The sequence below is a fragment of the Balaenoptera physalus genome, assembly GCF_965194825.1.
Source record: "Balaenoptera physalus genome assembly, chromosome: 4".
NCBI lineage: Eukaryota > Metazoa > Chordata > Mammalia > Artiodactyla > Balaenopteridae > Balaenoptera > Balaenoptera physalus.
Window position 1 is genome coordinate 13,734,008 of NC_138891.1, and position 19,469 is coordinate 13,753,476.

General features: G+C 40.8%; 1 pseudogene across 1 annotated transcript in view; it reads right to left on the reverse strand.

The window, feature by feature from the left end:
• Positions 1–383: 383 nt before the first annotated feature.
• Positions 384–19,469, reverse strand: part of LOC309659503 (ras-related protein Rap-1b pseudogene) — a 377,624-nt pseudogene continuing 358,538 nt past the window's right edge. Inside the window, exon 2 of the transcript XR_014268350.1 lies at positions 384–18,560. The product of XR_014268350.1 is annotated as a ras-related protein Rap-1b pseudogene (transcript). The remainder of the gene's footprint in view (positions 18,561–19,469) is intronic.

Genomic DNA, 19,469 nt, shown 5'->3' on the forward strand with positions numbered 1-19,469 from the left:
CAACCACTTCCTTTGCAGACTAAGAAACAGATGGAGGGAAGATGAAAAGCCCTGCTTAAAGTCACAGACATAACAGTAGCAAGAGCAACAGAACCAAGGGTCCATTCCACTGCCAACTCCTTAGAGGCTCTTTGGAAGTCCCCAGTGCTTGGAATGATGCAGGTGCTCATCAAATGTTTGTGGAATAAATATCAAACTGTAGTTATACAGGTAGACCAAACATCCTGGTTTGCTGGGGATTCTCCTGGTTTTAGCACTGAATGTCCTGCATCCTGGGAAATCCCTCAGAAAACCAGGCTGGGGTTGTTTGGTCACCACAGATATGACCTTATTTTTTCTCATTCATAGTATTTCCAAAACCTAATCATTCACTTTCCACTGTCTCAATTTTTTTTTTTACCATTATCACATACCTCCTATACTAATATTTACTTAATATTTGTCTTGAAATCAACCCACTGTTTTTTTTTATATTTAGTTTCATCCTAAGCAAAAATATTCTTGAAATCATGCCAACTGTATTTCTTTGTAGTGCACATCAAAATAAATACACAGCTTTTGAAATATGTTAAAATTGTATTTAACACATGTTGCACTTAACTACTTGCCATGTACCATTCTAAGTGATTTACAAGTATTGATTCATTTAATCTTTAAAACAATCCAATGAGAGAGGAACTATTGTCATCTTTACAGTGAGGAAATTGAGGCACAGTGAAGTTAAAAAACTTGTCTAAGGTCACACAGCTGGTAAATTTATCCATGTTCCCCAAAGTTATCTTGGAAACCCTCAGTGATAATCACAGTGTGATGATAATTTTATGTGTCCACCTGACTGGGCCACAGGGTGCCCAGACATTTGGTGTCTAGATGTGTCTATGAGGGTGTTTCTGGATGAGATTAACATGTGAATCGGTAAAGGAATAAAGCAGATTGATCCTCTTTTTAGGTGGGCCTCTTCCAATTCACTGAAAGACTGAAAGATCAAGTAAATCAAAAAGACCACAAATAACCAGTTTTGGAGACGATGTGGAGAAAAGAGAACGCTAGTACACTGTTGGAGGGAATGTAAATTGAGGCAGCCACTATGGAAAACAGTATGGAGGTTCCTCAAAAAGCTAAAAATAGAACTACCATATGATCCAGGAATTCCACTCCTGGATATATATCCAGAGTAACTGAAAACACTAATTCAGAAAGATACATGCACCCCACTGTTCATAGCAGCACTATTTACAGTAGCCAAAATATGGAAGCAGCATTATTTACAATAGCCAAGATATAGAAGCCAAGATAAGTATCTATCAACTGATGAATGGATAAAGAAGATACAGGTATTGGAACATTACCCAGAAAAAAGAACGAAATTTTGCCATTTGCAACAATATGGATAGGGAATTGGGGGGTATTATTCTTGGTGAAATAAGTCAGATAGAGAAAGGCAAACACTGTATGTTATCACTTATATGTGGAATATAAAAATAAAACAAATGAAGGAATATAACAAAACAGAAACAGGCTCACAGATATAGAGAACAAACTAGTGGTTACCAGGGGGAGAGAAAAGAGAAGAGAGGTAAGATAGGGGAGGGGGATTAAGGGGCACAAACTACTATGTATAAAATAAATAAGCTACAAGGATATATTGTACAACACAGGGAATATAGCCAATATTGTATAATAACTTTAAATGGAATATAATCTATAAAATTTTTGAATCACTATATTGTACACCTGAAACTAATATTGTAAATCAACTATACTTCAATAATTTAAAAAATAATCAAATAAGAGGTACCTCCTCCTGCTTGACTACTTTGAGCTGAGCCATCAATCTTTTCCTGCCTTCAGAATTATGCTGAGCAGGACCCTGTGGGGCTCCTTGGCAGAAAGCCCTTCTGTGCCTCCATTACTTTGATTACAGGAAATAACCTTCATTCAGCCTCCATGACCTTCCCTGAGTTCCAACGGGCAGATTCAAGCAGCTGTTAATTAGGGATGGGAGGAGATATGAGACATGGGAGAAACAAAGTCAAGAGAAACAGTAGTTCAGCTTTGGGGCAAGGTCCTGGTTCCCCATCAATGGACACACGTACAACAATATCTTTGAGCTATTTTGCAGATACTGAAACCCCCTCCAGGTAGGAAAAGTTAAAGATTAATGATGATATGCTGCCCACAAACAAGCACATAGACTGCAGACCAGTTAGAACCAGAAGGTTGATGATGCTGACTCCCACTTACCCCACCACCAACCAATCAGAAAAATGTCCATGAACTGATCATGGCTTCTTTGAACCATTACTATAAAAACTTCTCACTACCCTCTCCAAGGGGGCACAGTTTTTGGAGGCACTAGCCTGCTGTGTTCCCTCTTTGCCTGGCAAAGAAATAAAGCTACTCTTTTTCTTTCCTCCTAAATTCTGTCTCTGTATTTCTATTTGGCAACAGTGTACAGAGAGCCAATATTTTGGCATCAGAAATCAAACTGAAACATCAGCTCATCTGGGTCTCCAGCTTGCTGACTACAAATCTTGGGACTTTTCACCCTGCATAATCATGTGAGTCAATTCCTTATCATAAGTATCTTTATATACATACATACATCCTATTGTTTCTGTTTCTCAGGAGACCCCTAATACACAGGACATGCTCTGGGAAGATTTGTTGGGCCTGTACTGGCCTTGAGGCTCCTATCCATATTGTTGAGATTTCATATACTTCATGAGGCCCAGAACAGCACCTGCCACAAGATGGGGGTTCAGTAATGATGGTTAAGCTGACCTGCTGTTTTATTCCTAACTTCATGTTCCTTTCACCATCATGACATCACACATGTGAATTTACTCTCATTGTCAAAACTTAAACAAAAGTAAAAGTTAATACATGTTATAACTATAAGGTATATGAGCCAATAATCTGTCCTGAGTTCCAAAGCCTATACTCAAAGAGTCACATTGGAGCTACAAAGAGGAGGGGATTACAGCACAAAGCATCTTACAGAGACCTTGGGAAAATTGTGATAATCATTCAAAATGTGCTCAACCACAGGAAACTGAGTCTTCCAATATTTCCAGATTTGATAGAAATTTTTCATAATGGGGATGAAATAGAATTTAGGTTTTTCAGTAATTAGAAAGATTTTTTCCTCTTATATTAAGATATTTCTTCTCAGTTGAATTCTTTTTCACTTTTTAATCCTCAGTTTTCTCAGCTGTAAAATGGGGATGTTGTAATTAGAATATCTCTTATATCCTTTCCAGTTCCAGCAATTGATGACTCATAAATTTGAAATTTAGCTTCCAGTGGGGGATCAGGTCAGAAAGTACAAGTGTGCTCAAATAACAGCAGAAAAGATGACTAAGCTATGTGGGAGGTTTCACATACAGTGCAACATAAAAAAGAAAGGGAGGGACTTCCCTGGTGGTCCAGTGGTTAAGACTCCATGCTTCCAATGCAGGAGGCATGGGTTTGATTCCTGGTTGGGGAACTAAGATCCCACATGCTGCTTAGCATGACCAAAAAATTTTTTTTAATTTTAAAAATTAAAAGAAAAAGAAAGGGAATATGTTCTTATCATGGCCATAAGATTCACCATCAATGTTACTACCCTAACTTTTCTTCATTTTATTCTGCACAAGATTTCTTTTCTTATAAATACCTATGCTCAATCAAAAGATGCTCAACATCATTAATCATAAAAGAAATGCAAACCACAATGAGATATTGAAGCCGAATCTAGCCTCTGTACCCTGAGACTGAATTAAATCTTGGAGACAGAGTTTTGGGTGAAGTAGAAAAGAATAGCTTTATTGCTTTGCCAGGCAAAGGGGGACACAACAGGCTAATGCCCAGAAAACTGTGTGTCCCTACCTGGAGGGGGTAGTGAGGAGTTTTATAGTAATGACTCAAAGAGGGCATGATCAGCTCATGGACATTCTTCTGATTGGTTAGTGGTGAGGTAAGTGGGAGTCAGCATCATCAGCCTTCTGGTTCCAACTGGTCTGGGGTCTACTCCCGGCTTGTAGGCAACATACAGTTAACTTCTCCCACCTGGTGGGGGGTTTCAGTATCTGCAAAACAGCTCAAAGACATTGTAATGTATATCCCTTGAGGGGGAAACAGGACCCTGCCCCAAGGCTGCACTATTGTTTCTTTTGACTGTTTCTCCCTTATCTCATATCCCCTCCCTTCCCTAATTAGCATCTGTTTGAACCTGCCCTCAGGGAAGATCATGGAGGCTGCATGAAGCATATTTCCTATAATCAAGAAATGGGGGACAGGGGACTTCCCTGTAGGCACAGTGGATAAGTCTCTGCGCTCCCAATGCAAGGGGCCCAGGTTTGATCCCTGGTCAGGGAACTAGATCTCACATGCATGCCTCAACTAACGCATGCCACAAGTAAGGAGCGTGCCTGCCGCAACTAAGACCCAGTGCAACCAAATAAATAAATAACTATTTTTAAAAAACAAAAGAAAAGAAATGGGGGACACAGAAGGACTTTTGTGCCCAGGAGCCCCACAGGGTCCTGCTTGCTATCAATATCACCTCACGTCCATTAGGATAGCCCCTGTCAAAAAATAGAAGATAACAAGTGTTGGTGAGGATGCAGAGAAGTTGGAACCCTTGTGCATCCTCCTGCTAATGGGAATGTAAAATGGTGCAGCCATTATGGAAAACAGTATAGAGATTCCTCAAAAAATTAAAAATGAAATTAGCATATGATCCAGCAATCCCACTTCTGGTTATATATCCAAAAGAATTCAAAGCAGGATCTTGAAGAGATATTTGCACACTCATGTTCACTACAACATTATTTACAATAGCTAAGAAATGGAAGCAACCCAAAAGTCCATTGACAAATGAATGGCTAAAGAAATGTGATATATATACATGGAATATTATTCAGCCTTTAAAAAGAAGGATATCCTACCTTTTGCAGCAAGACAGATGGGCCTGGAGGACATTATGTTAAGTGAAATAAGCCAGACACAGAAGGACAAATACTGAATGATCCCACTTTTATGAGGAATCTAATAGTCAAACTCACAGAATAGGATAGTAGATAGAATAGTGGTTACCTGGGCCTGGGCAGACAGGGAAATGGGGAGGTATTGGTCAGAGTGTACAGATTTCCAGTTAAAGCAGAAGAATAAATTCTGGAGATTTACTGTACAACATAAGGTGTATATGTAGTTGACAGTACTGTACTGTATACTTGAAAATTTGCTAGGTCAGTAGATCTTATGTTCAGTGCTTTTACCACAAAAGAAAAATTATATTAAAAATAAACAAATAAAAATTTAAAAATATAAAGGGGGTAGGAGGAAACTTTTGGAGGCGAGATGTTGGATGGCCTTGAATGTAGTAGAGGTTTCATGAGTGTATACTTATTTCCTAACTCATCAAGTTATTGTTTCCTTTTTTAGATATGCACAGTTTTTTATGGCAATCATACCTCAATAAAATGGCTTAAAAAAATGAAAGAAAAAAGAGTAGTTGTCAAGGGCTGAGGGGAGGAAGGAATTCATTTTTAATTAATGTAGAGTTTCATATACTTAATACTAATGAACTGTACACTTAAAAATGATTACAATGATAAATTTAATGTTATGTACTTTTTACCAAAAACACAAACCAACATCTATGTTCTGGTATTAGAAAATATTCATTAATGAAGCATGCCACCTCAAAAAACCAAACGCATATTGTAGAAATGGCAGGAACATGTAAGCACTTGTCTCACTGGATGGTAAACTCCTCAGCCTCCAACTAAGTGAACAGAGGTTGCCTGATTCACAGACCAAGACAAACTCTTCCTCAATAGCAAACCCAATGCCTCTCACTGTTCCCAACAGGGCACAGCACCAGGTGATGCTGTTCATTCCCTAGATGGTCACTGGGGCATTGATTTTAGTCCCTTTTCAGTATCCACCTAACAACAAAGCAAAATAAAGCTAATATTAGCCTCTATTTTTCTGTTCTGGGAGAAATGGCCTCTGGATTTAGCCCCCTGAGCAAAGCTGCAAATCCACCTGTCCCGTGCCCAGGTTTTCTCTTCTGTGGCGTGTAGTCTAGGGAAGTCTTTCAAGTTTTGTTAAGCCTGCAGACAGATAAGAAAGTCGGGGACTGTGCATGTTAGCTTTATTAAGAGCAAGGGTGGCGGTGTGGGGTGGTGTGGAGAATGTCCCAGTCAAAGGGCACCCAAGTGAATTGTCAAGGGGAAGATTAGCCAAACGGTATTTTTAGTAATTGCCTTTGCAGTTCATATCTCAAGAACCTTCAAGGGAAATCTATCTGCTCTATTTAGCCCTGAGGTCATAGTAAGTGCTGTATTTTATTTTCAAACTCACTCTCTCTTTCTCCCTTTCTCTCTTCCCTTCCCTCTTTTTTTCTTTCTCTCAAATCTAGGTTTTCCCAAGGTTCAGTTTATTCTGTAAATGAAACAAGAGCTCTTTTACAAAGTACTTTCAAGTTACTCAGATTGCAGTGTTCTAGTTCAGAAGTTACAACTTCAGGTAGAGATGTGCCTCATTTGTGTGAAAGTTTGGTCCTTAAAAGTTACTGTGTACACCCCCATCAGTGTGCCCTTCCATGAATGCTTCTGCTAATTTGTTTCATGAAATATTGTCTTTGCTGACATACATGCCCCCTCTCTAAGCTTTCCTAAAAATCTCCAAAAAATAGCCAACCTGCTAACCCTTTGGCTAGCACACTGAATATGAGGTTTTTGTGAGGATAAAGAGGATAATTTAATTCATAGAGGTGGTGGTGGGTATGAAGTCTCTTTAGCTAAGATGGAACTACATCTCCCAGAATTCCCTTCCCTGCATGGTTCTGGGTTAGGGCTGCACCCACAGGAAATGTGCAGGAGACGTGAAGGTGGAAGTGACGTGTTTCAGGGCAGGTGCAGCTACAGTCCACTCACACTCACCAATCTCATGGCCCACTTGGGCTTTGGGCAGCCCCAGGCTCACAACTCTGTCCACTTCCCACTGGAGCTCCTCCTTAACTCTTTGAATCCTGGGCCAAGTTCATGAGCAGCGTTAGAGTGTAGTGTGCCAGCAGATCACCCACATCGTTGAGGTTGGAGGTTTGGAGACATTGAGAGACTGCTGTGGGTTCCAGTTTGTCTTTGTGATTCTAGTTTGTCCTTTCTTGCCCCTGCTTCACATTCATCTTCCCCTCTGGACTGCTGGTCTCAGTGACCGCAGGCCCAGCGCAGACACAGGGCAGCAGACTCACATACACTGCTCAGTCAGCTCCCACAATTGCATGAGGTCTTGTCCCTGCAATAAGTCCTTTATATCACTTACATGGTCCTACTTTTCTGCTTGAATTCTAACTAGTTACTGGAGGAAATAAGTCAGCAAACAACATGTAGAAGCTGAAATTCTTTTTTTTTTTTTAATATAATGCAAGCTCTTGCACAGCAATCCAAATTTATTGAACTACTGATGCTAAGTTACACAAAATTGCACCACTTTAATTAAGAATTTTAGTTTACATTTGGCCACCTCAAAGTAGTTGTAACATTAGGTTGGTCAGTTTAAATACTGTGGCTACCTATTGGATAGACACACAACAATCTGTACACCCAAATGTTAATGCATACAAAGCAACAGGCATTGTTAAATAAAATAGCAATAGTTACTGCAACTTAGGCCTTGTGACCAATTACACATGATTAAAATTACTTCCCACATTCACATCCACAGTACTCGTTCACCATTTAACATCGAACCAAAACATTACACATGTGAAAAAATCACTAACAGGCAAAAATACTAACCTGTATATTTGGTATTGCAAATACACTTATGCATGAGCAAGCAGGGGAGTCACAGTGAGAATCTACAGCTGCAGAAGCCTGAACATGATTTACAAAGTTGTCAAATCATTAAAAAATTGTTTGAATATATACACTTCTTGTTGTAGACCCCCACTGTACACACAACTATAAACATTGTTCCCTATGTAAACAAAAGAAGAAACATATAATAAAAGATTTGAAAAGTCGGGACATTTCCTTCCCAACAGATATTAAAGGCAACGTCTTTAATCTACGACATTGTACTGAAAGGACTATCATATTTTAAAGACAAGATCACTATCTCCACAGTTTTTTTTTAATTAAAAAAACTGTATAGCTGTGTTAATCAAAGTGATTACAATACAATGTAAGCGAGTACAATGCAATGATAATGACCTTGAATTTCTTAAAAAAAAATTACAATAAGCTACAAGTATCAAAGAAGCAAAGTTATCTGGAGTAGTCTATATAGGAGCTCTTTGGGCTTTCTTTTATTATGGTAAAATAGTGGTGCTTTTAGGATTTACATTATTGTACTCTCCAATACAAAGTATAGGGTGTGTTCACCATTTTCATACATATACAACATTGGTGGATGAAAAATGTCTCTTAGCAGTAATACTGGATTGTAGCCTCTGGTTTTACCAGCTGCATACTCTAGGACTATTATATAAGTAAAAATCTCTCTTGTGATACTGGAAAGTGATTAGAATGTGCAAACTGATGTAGTGGCTTTCATCTGCCTCTTAAAGTGTACTGCCACAGAAAGTCCATTTAACATGTTGGTAGGTTTAACAAAGTTGGAATGCTGGCACCGTTGAAGTGAGCAACAGTTCTTCAGACCTGGCTCAGAGCTGCAATGCATTTATCGATAGTATATTAAAGCAGCTGACATGATGACTTTTTGCAGGCCTTCCCAGGCACTGGAGATTTTCTGTAAATTTGCTGCACTAGGTCACAAAAGATCTCATTAACATTTATTTTTTATTTTGCAAAGGATTCTAAGACTGCACATTGTCTTGCTAGATTTTGACCTTGTTTCTTTCCTACAACTCTTTCATCTAGAATCATTGGAACAACATCAGTGTGTTTAACTCGAAGAATCTGTTCTCTCAGACCTTGTAAATCATTAAATGTGGACTGTGCTGTGATACAATAAACTAATGTAAAGCTTTGTCCGTTTTTCATGTACAAATCCCTCATTGCTGTAAATTGTTGCATTCCCGCAGTATTCCAGATTTCAAGCATACACTGTTGTGCATCTACTTCTGCTTGCTTTCTATAAAAATCTTCTATCATAGGATCATATTTTTCAACAAAAATTTCTTGAACAAATTGTACAGTCAGAGCAGATTTTCCAACTCCTCCCGAGACAAGAACGACTAGCTTCTACTCATGCATGGTGCAAACTTGTAAAAACTAGTACCTCTTGTGCTGTCGCCGGGTCCCCGCAGCCAATGTCGCCTCCCGCTCCCTCCGGCTTGCTGCTCCCAGAGCCACGTGGTCCTGCCGCTACCGCTGCCGCTGCCGATCTGGCTGGTTTACCGAAGCTGAAATTCTTTGATCTGATCAAATTCTGCTTTGTAAAGCCCTTCGCCTCAATGGAGGGTAGTGGCATCCAGACTCAATCTCTCATTTTCTCTGGAGCCTCCCTGCAAGGCAGCGACCGGAAGAATGACTTCTGGCTTCCTTGGGGCCTCTCTCCACAATCTCACCCTATTGCTCTCTCTCTATTCTGCTACCTTAGTCCCCTGGTACTCACCACTGTCCAGCCATGCTGGTTCATGTTTCTTTAGAGTCCCTTTATATCTGAAATAAGACCAGTGTATAACAAATCATAATTTCTTACTGCAAATATGTAGTTTAAAATTTTTTTCTCATTAAGCTTTATTTAGCAGTAACTCTGAAAACTTCAGAGGTAAGAATCTCTCCTCTATGGTATAAGGGGAAGAACATGGAGCTAGCAGTCAACCCCAGCTCTGCTCAATCAGTCTGGCCTTTGAACAAAGCCCTGAATCTCTTTAGATCTTCCAACCTTCATCTGCAGACAGAAAGAACCGGAATTGATGACCGCTCAAGACCTCTCTAACTTCAAACATTCTATTCAGGATAAACTTCTAAACAATGTTCTAAATACACTAAGAGAAATTTCATCTTTAAAGGAGCTGGAAGTAAATATTTCCAGAAGCAAATACTTAGCTGTTTGTACATTTTCAAAGATATGTCAGACATAGCTGTGTTAAACCTTTTTCTGGAATGAAGCTCAGCGCAAATTTAATGTTCAATCACTAATGATAAATTAACTCTAATTTTTAGCATACAGTTTACATAGTTTTTGATCCTTTATTTTTATTTTGATAATCTTGGTTTTTTTTTTAAGTATACTGCCTCAATACTATTTAGAAGTATGTGAAATATAAACTGTAAGGAGGTAACTAAAATATCCTAGTAGCTCTGAAAGAAAGCTTCTTCAGGTTAAAACTCCTTTACTGTGTCACCTGGAAACAGCAAGTTAATGCATTATTTTAATATTACTGTGAAGAATACAGCTCTCAAAGGGCCCTGATTGACTCTTAGGAAGTGAATTAAACTTGGGAAAAAAAGCAAGCATAAAGTTTTTGCTGATTTAACCAACTTCATATGGAGTGAAATAGCTTCACTCTTTGTCTTATAATAATATTCCGCCATCTACCTGGATCCTCCACTCTACCTCACTTTGTGTGAGGGATGTTGGACACTAATTTCTATCTAGTCCCCTGAAGAAGGACCGGGGCTGTATGTCTCACTGTACCACCAGTCTCTATGCCTAGGAACAGCCAGATTCCTGCTCCAAAACTAAACCCAGGGGCCAAAGTTCTGCTCCCTATATGGACAAGTAGCCCAGGTGTCAGCTGCCTCCCTTCCCCAAACTCCTTGCATTACCTGTGAGTCTATTTCTTGAGGACAAGGAAAGGTAACTCTGAGGGTAAAACTAAGAGCCCAGAGAGCAGAGTCAAGGGCCACGGAATTAATATTCCCAGATAGTAGTATTGAGCCCTGATAAGAAACTAGTCAAATGTGCCTTGTTGGATTGCAGAATTGCTGGATTTCAGAATTTGAGAATTTCAGTGGCTGCTGTGTGCATCCTGTTTTCCCTCTTTTTGAATGGGAGTGTCAATTGCAGTTACCCCATGCCTGTTCCACTACAGTGGGACAGATAATCTCTTCAGTTCACAGATCTTCAGATTGAGAAGATTAGTACTCAAGGAGCTGGATTTGAGGAACCAGACCCAGGGAACCTCATTTGCACTTAGACCTTGAGGCTGAACCTGATTTCATAATGGGGTGAGATTTCTGTAGGGACTTGGGAGGAGTAAATATATTTTGCACGTGGGAGGAATGTAAACAATTGTGGTCAGAGGATATTGTGTTTTAAAACATGACCCCAAATTTCTTTATCACTCCTCCCATTGAAAAGTGGTGTCTGTGTCCCCGCCACTTGATTCTGACCAGGGACTTGGAACTTCTACAGGAGAGTAGAAGTAACCAGGAGAGTATGGCAGAAGTAATGATGTGTTACTCCCAAGGTTAGGTCAGAAAGGGATATGCAGCTTCCACCTGCTTCTCTTGGTATTCTTGCTCTTGGATCACAGCCACCGTGCTCTGAGGAAGCCCAAGTTGCCATATGGAAAGGTCAGGCCAACAGTCCCAGCTAAAGTCTAACCACAAGACATGTGAGTGATCAAGTCTTTAAGTCATTCCAGCCCTAGCTGTCAAGTCATCCTCAGCCTTCACATCCACCCAGCTGAGGCCCCAGACAATGTGGACAGAGAGAAGCCATCTCCATCATGCTCCTTCCAAATTCCTGACACACAGAATTCCTGAGCATAATAACTTTGGTTTTACACCATTAACTTTCGGATGGTTTATTTTTCTGCAGTACATAACCGGAACCACCTATCTATATTCGCAGTCACTATTGTAGCTACTGGGGTATTCCACCACTTTATGCTTCAACCAGGACTGGAGTTTTCAGTGCCCTTGGGTCCTGTTCCTTTCCTGTCTTGCTGACTATCTCCAACCACCATCACAACATATGAAGCTAAGATCCAGACCCTGTCCCTCCCCTTACTGGCTCTGATTTTACATGTTAAACTGCACTGCCTTATGGATGAAACCCAAGATAGCACAAAAACATAATCATGAGTAACATGATTATGAGTAGGTAGTAAATAAGGCAAAGGAAGACAGAGTCTAATAATTGACACTTGGCAATATGGTATGATGGGCTGAGCCTGAGACTTCTGAATTTTTTGTTTTGTTTTTATTTGTCCTGGCACCTATATTTAGAAAGTTACATTACATGTCCAGTTTCCATTTCATCCAGGACAAGGACCAGTGACCAGTAGATGGTGAGTTTCTGGCAAATCTCCAGCTTCATTTGACAGAACTCCAAGCCAGATACAACTGCCTCAGACTCCTCTAGACAAGCCAGGATTCCCCATAAGGGAAAGAGTGCAGCTAGTAGCACTACTTTCTCACACTTTCAAATTTCCTTGTCAGCACCCAACATCCCTTCTACACATTCAGTCTCAGTCTCCTTTGGGTCGGAGATCTCAAGGCTTCAAGGAAAGTGAGATGTTCTCCTTCTCCCAAAATGGAATCTGGCACATAGCCCCTACACCTCATTCTTCCAGCCAATGCCATCAGCTCCTCTTACGGTAGTACCTGTCACACATGTACTACAAAGTCTTCAAAATAATGACAGCAATGCCAACAAGAAGACCTAGGTTTGGGGGAGGTCTGCAGGATTAGATGAAATAACCACTAGATTCACTAGATTGCCAGCTGCTAACTGTGACAGCAACTCCTTCCCACTGGCCTGAGATCTTGGATAGCTTATCATAGAACCAGGTGACAAAGCCTGTGGAGGGCAATGTGGAAAACTGGGCAGCGGGTAGTGAGACTAAGAAGAAAAAGTGGAAATGGACAGATGGTGGATCCTGCAGCTGAGATCTGATTCTTCAGTTTGACATGGTTGACATATAGATTTCAAATGGAACTTAGTAAAGGTCAAGTTGTTTGACCATAGACCAAACCCTTGGTCTCCATAAGGTCTTGAATTTTTATTTGCTTTGCTTTCACTAATGTTTCTTTACCTCCCAAGAACTTCAGAAGGAGCTTAGACAGTTGGGGGAGGAAGAAAGTGGGAGATCAAAGAGAATTAAAGTCCTAGATCTAAACTTTGAAACCCTAAAATATTGTGAGTTATTTTTAAAAAAAGTCCCACTTCCAGGAACCCAGTTCTGTAAATAGTTTTCAGAAGTGAAGAGACTCACAGAGATTGGCTGATGAAATTTTCATTTGCCTCTAGCAAATATAATCAGAGCTGTCCTGCCACCACCAATTTGCAATCATAAAACCAAAAGAAGAAAAAGAAGGAGTAAACAAGAACAACTCAGCATAGCTTCCAGGAACCAGAACCTTTCCCAACTAACCGTCTTTCATCAGCCCCATCCTGCCTCCTCCCACTGTGTCTCAACCTAATGTCATAATTCAACTGCAAATATACTTAATAGGAAACATCAGTCCTAATCCTATTTGTTCTGTTATCACTCAAAAACCACCAGGTTTGATCAGAATAGAAAAGAAAAACAATGAAAACTAAAACTTTGTGAACATAAACTACACTCAAGGATTCTGTACATCCCCAACCATTTCAGCCACACAAGCTTCTAATGAGGAAAATCTAACTCCTTCTGGGCAGGCTGGCACCTGGCTCCTGGCCTGATGGTCATTATTAGGTCTCCCTGACTTGGCTTTGACTCTAAGCCAGAGCTGTTCATTGGAAATGTAATGTGAACTGCAAATGCAAGCTCCATATAAAATTTTAGATTTTCTAATAGCCACATTTAAAAAGTAAAAAGAAACAGGTGAAATTAATTTGCATAATACATTTTAATCCCATATATGAAAAATATTGTCATTTCAATATTTAATCAATATATGGCTAGTGTGCAGGTAAGCCTGTCCTTATTTTTGTTCCTTTCTGAAAGGAAGTGACTTTCCTGGGTTAAGCAACCGAAATGGGAACCCCTGTTCCCTAGAAGTAAGCTTGCCAGGTAAAATGTAAGACACGTAGCTAAATTTGAATTTCAGATAAACAATGAATACTTTTTTAGTATAAGTATGTCCCAAGTATTACATGGGACATACTTACACTACAAAAAATGTTTCATTGTTTATTTGAAATTCAATTTAACTGGGCTTCCTGTATTTCTATTTGGTAAATCTATCAACCTGAGAGGAATTATTGGAATTGAGTCCTTCTTTAGCTAAAAAAGAGTATGTAAGTGGTGAGTGAACATAGCTCTCTCCTATGAGAACCACAATTAAGGTAATGGGAGGGGAACATGTCTTCAGGTGGCCAGTAGAGGTTGGAAGGGCCAAGATGTGTTCTACCTTGGCCCAGCATAGACAGGAAGGTACTGGCAATCCCACAAAAGAAAGAAGGAGGAAATGGAGGCAAAGAGAGAAAATATGGCCAGTACTTGGGGCAGCAGAAGATGATGCTGCACAAGAAAGTCAGGGGCAGGCCTACTGGGAGAGTCCTTGTGTTCAGGGTGAGAAGCACCCTTATCAAGGATGAGTAATGAGGGCACCTGCCAGGAATGTACACAGGCTGAGCAGCAGGTGGTGCTGACTCTCTGGAGCCTACTCCTCTCTACCCTGCTTTCTTCTCTTTCCATGAATTTTACAAAATATCTGTATATCCCATAAGAATACACATTTTGCAAGATGTTGATCTTAATGTGGCATCTGCTGCTTTCCAATTTGCTATGGATTTTCTTTAATTAAAAAAAGTATTTTATTTTCATTTTATGTGCTAAGAGCTCTAAAAATGGGTGAGGAGAGAGAAACGCTGAGGTTGTTCAATTTATTCCTTTGTATGCTACAAGTGAGAGGGGTGAAATATGCCCCCTCAAATTCCTAAAAATTCTTAAAGGGTAACCTGGTTAAAGCTAAGGGGCATAGGGATTACAGAACTTTGGGGGTGATATGTTTTCGATTGTTAGGTGTTGAGCACTTATAAGGCTCAGAGTTAAGATCCAGAGTGTCTGATACAGTAGATTCGGACTGGGTCTCGAGAATTTTTATTTCTAAACATTTCCCGGGTGATGCTAACACTGCTGGTCCAGGGACCACACTTTAAGAACCATTGCCTTAGACAATGAGAGAGTCTCCACAGGGATTTAAATAATACCTGTTGAGACTTTTTGTTTTTTCATTAGTTAGAGACCAAAAGAATATAAACTGCATCAGCAGTGGTCCTGCAGAGCCAGTGGTCTCTGTTGCTGCTGTTGATGGTGCAGCTGAATGATGTGGGTTTTCACATCTTGAGTCAGATGGTTTATTTGAAGCTATGGAGGTTGGAGGAGGAAGTGTCTAAAAGGTGATCCTTTGAGATCCAAACCAGATGCTTATCACTCCTGGTCACTTCTGCTCTTTCTGCCCTATGTCATTCATTGTGCTTCCTTCTAATCAGCCCTAAATTTCCCTAGTCTATCCCGCTGCCTCAGCCTCCAGCCAGTCCTACCTTGGGTCACAGGAGGGTTATCTTCTTTAGCCAATATTCAAGATGATTGGCACCCAAAAATTTGCTTCTGGGTATAGGAAGCCTTCCATGTTCTTTTCCTGAGCATGGTGGTTAGAGAACCCACTTGGTAGTGACATCTTCCATTCCCTGTTACATTTTTGTCTAGAAGGAGAGAGCCCATCAGTCCCAGACAAATGAGGAAGATGGAACTCTACATAAGGCCACTAACAATGAGACTCAGTGAGATTTTCAGCACTTACAAAAAGTATTTCCATCTTCTAACCTCTCCTGAGCCTATCCAATTCCTTCCCAGTAGGCTTCTGGGAGGCAAGCCTATTCTCTATTCTCTTTAGGAATTTCATCCTCTTAGAACTGTCTCCAAGACTTCCTGTCAAGCCAGGTCCCCCTTGCCCATCCACTTTTTTTAAGAACTTAATAACTAAGTTAAATGGAGTTATAAGGGATGTCCAAGATCAAATATAAAGAAACCACAGAGAAGCAGGGGGACACGGCCTACACGAGGCCCCGCCAGCTTGGAAAAGGAAGTCACACGTGTCCACCAAGATTGGACTCAATGTAAGCTTCCTGATTCCTTTGACTGGAGACCCCAAGAAGAAAGAGGAGTCTTCAAAAAGAGACAAGACTGGTTTCCCGCCTTCCTGTTAGGGAAGGTTCTGTGACCCGTCCTGGCCACTGAGGTGTCTTCTGCTGAGACTTCTGATTTTTTGCTGAGGTTCCATTTTTCATCTGTTTCAAGTGTGTTCATGGGCAGTTGCTAGTTGGAGCATTTTTTTCTTGCTTTAAAATCCTTGTCAGGGGAGACCTTCAAGATGGCTGAAGAGTAAGATGTGGAGATCACTTTCCTCCCCGCAAATACATCTGCAGATGATGCAGAAATGCATCTACATATGGAACAACTCCTACAGAACACCTACTGAATGCTGGCAGAACACTTCAGACTTCCCAAAAAGCAAGAAGCACCCCACGGACCTGGGTAGGCCAAAAGAAAAAAGAAAAAACAGAGACAAAACAATAGGGATGGGACGTGCACCAGGGGGAGGGAGCTGTGAAGGAGGAAAAGTTTCCACACACTAGGAAGCCCCTTCATTGATGGAGATGGGGGGTGGCAGGGGGGAAGCTTCGGAGCCACAGAGGAGAGAGCAGCAACAGGGGTGCAGAGGGCAAAGCAGAGAAATTCCCTCACAGAGGATCGGTGCCGACCAGCACTCACCAGCCCAAGAGGCTTGTCTGCTCACCCGCCAGGACGGGTGGGGGCTGGGAGCTGAGGCTCAAGCTTCAGAGGTCAGATCCCAGGGAGAGGACTGGGGTTGGCTGCATGAACACAGCCTGAAGTGGGCTAGTGGCCACAGCTAACTGGGAGGGAGACCGGGAAAAACTCCAGACCTGCCTAAGAAGCAAGAGATCATTGTTTCAGGGTGTACGAGGAAAGGGGATTCAGAGCACTGCCTAAATGACCTCCAGAGATAGGCATGAGCCGTGGTTATCAGCGCGGACACAAGAGACAGGCGTGAAATGCTAAGGCTGCTACTGCAGCCACCAAGAAACCTGTGTGCAAGCACAGGTCACTATCCTCACCTCCCCTCCTGGGAGCCTGTGCAGCCCACAACTGCCAGGGTCCTGCGATCCAGGGACAATTTCCCCAGGAGAACACGCGGTGTGCCTCAGGCTGTTGCAATGTCACGTTGGCCTCTGCCACCACAGGCTCGCCCTGCATTCCGTACCACTCCCTCCCCCTGGCCTGAGTGAACCAGAGCCCCCTAACCAGCTGCCACTTTAACCCCGTCCTGTCTGAATGAAGAACAGAGGCCCTTAGGCGACCTACACACAGAGGAGAGGCCAAATCCAAAGCTGAACCTCAGGAGCTCTGTGAACAAAGGAGAGAAAGGGAAATCTTTCCCAGCAGTCTCAAGAACAGCGGATTAAATTTCCACAATCAACTTGGTGTACCCTGCATCAGTGGACTACCTGAATAGACAATGAATCATCCCAAAATTGAGGCAGTGGACTTTGGGAGCAACAATATATATATATTTTTTCATTTTTCTCTTTCTGTGAATGTATATGTGTATGCTTCTTTGGATGATTTTGTCTGTATAGGTTTGCTTTTACCATTTGCCCTAGGGTTCTGTCTGCCCTTTTTTTTTTTTTTTTTAGTATAGTTACTAGCACTTCTTATCATTGGTGGATTTCTTTTTTGGTTTGGTTGCTCTCTTCTTTCTTTTTTTCCTTTTTTAAAATGTTTTATTACTTAAAAATTTTTTTTATTTTTAATAATTATTTTTTATTTTCTATTTTAATAACTTTATTTTATTTTATTTATATATTTATTTATTTTTTTCCCCTTTTATTCTGAGCTGTGTGGCTGACAGGGCCTTGGTGCTCTGGTCAGGTGTCAGGCCTGTGCCTCTGAGGTGGGATAGCCAAGTTCAGGACATTGGTTCACCAGAGACTTCCCAGCTCCACGTAATTATCAAATGACGAAAATCTCCCAGAGATCTCCATCTGAACACCAAGACCCACTCCACCCAACGACCAGCAAGCTACAGTGCTGGACACCCTATGCCAAACAACTAGCAAGACAGGAACACAACCCCACCCATTAGCAGAGAGGCTGCCTAAAATCATTATAAGGCCACAGACACCCCAAAACACACCACCAGACGTGGACGTGCCACCCAGAAAGACAAGATCCAGCCTCACCCACCAGAACACAGGCACTAGTCCCCTCCACCAGGAAGCCTACACAACCCACTGAACCAACCTTAACCACTGGGAACAGATACCAAAAACAACGGGAACTACGAACCTGCAGCCTGTGAAAAGGAAACCCCAAACACAGTAAGATAAGCAAAATGAGAAGACAGAGAAACACACAGCACATGAAGGAGCAAGGTAAAAACCCACCAGACCAAACAAATGAAGAGGAAATAGGCAGTCTACTGGAAAAAGAATTCAGAATAATGATAGTAAAGATGATCCAAAATCTTGGAAATAGAATGGAGAAAATACAAGAAATGCTAAACAAGGACCTAGAAGAACTAAAGAGCAAACAAACAATGATGAACAACACAATAAATGAAATTTAAAATTCTCTGGAAGGAAAAACAAAAACAAAAAACAGCAAGAATAAAAATGGAAAAAAAAATTCTCTAGAAGGAATCAATAGCAGAAAAACTGAGGCCAAGAATGGATAAGTGACCTGGAAGAAAAAATAGTGGAAATAACTACCACAGAGCAGAATAAAGAAAAAAGATGAAAAGAATTGAGGACAGTCTCAGAGACCTCTGGGACAATATTAAATGCACCAACATTCGAATTATAGGGGTCCCAGAAGAAGAGAAAAAGAAAGGGACTGAGAAAATACTTAAAGAGATTATAGTTGAAAACTTCCCTAATATGGGAAAGGAAATAGTTAATCAACTCCATGAAGTGCAGAGAGTCCAATACTGGATAAATCCAAGGAGAAACATGCCATGACACATACTAATCAAACTATCAAAATATTAAAAGCAGCAAAGGAAAAAAAACAAATAACATACAAGGGAATCCCCATAAGGTTAACAGCTGATCTTTAAGCAGAAACTCTGCAAGCCAGAAGAGGGTGGCAGGGCATATTTAAAGTGATGAAAGGGAAAAACCTACAACCAAGATTACTGCACTCAGCAAGGATCTCATTCAGATTCGACGGAGAAATTAAAATCTTTACAGACCAGCGAAAGCTAAGAGAATTCAGCACCACCAAACCAGCTTTGCAACAAATGCTCAAGGAACTTCTCTAGGCAGGAAACACAAAAGAAAGAAAAGACCTACAAAACAAAGCCAAAACAATTAAGAAAATGGTAATAGGAACATACATATCAATAATTACCTTAAATATAAATGGATTAAATGCTCCAACCAAAAGACACAGACTGGCTGAATGGATACAAAAACAAGACCTGTATATATGCTGTTTAAAGAGACCCACTACAGACTTAGGGACACATACAGACTGAAAGTGAGGGGATAAAACAGATATTCTATGTAAATGGATATCAAAAGAAAGCTGGAGTAGCAAT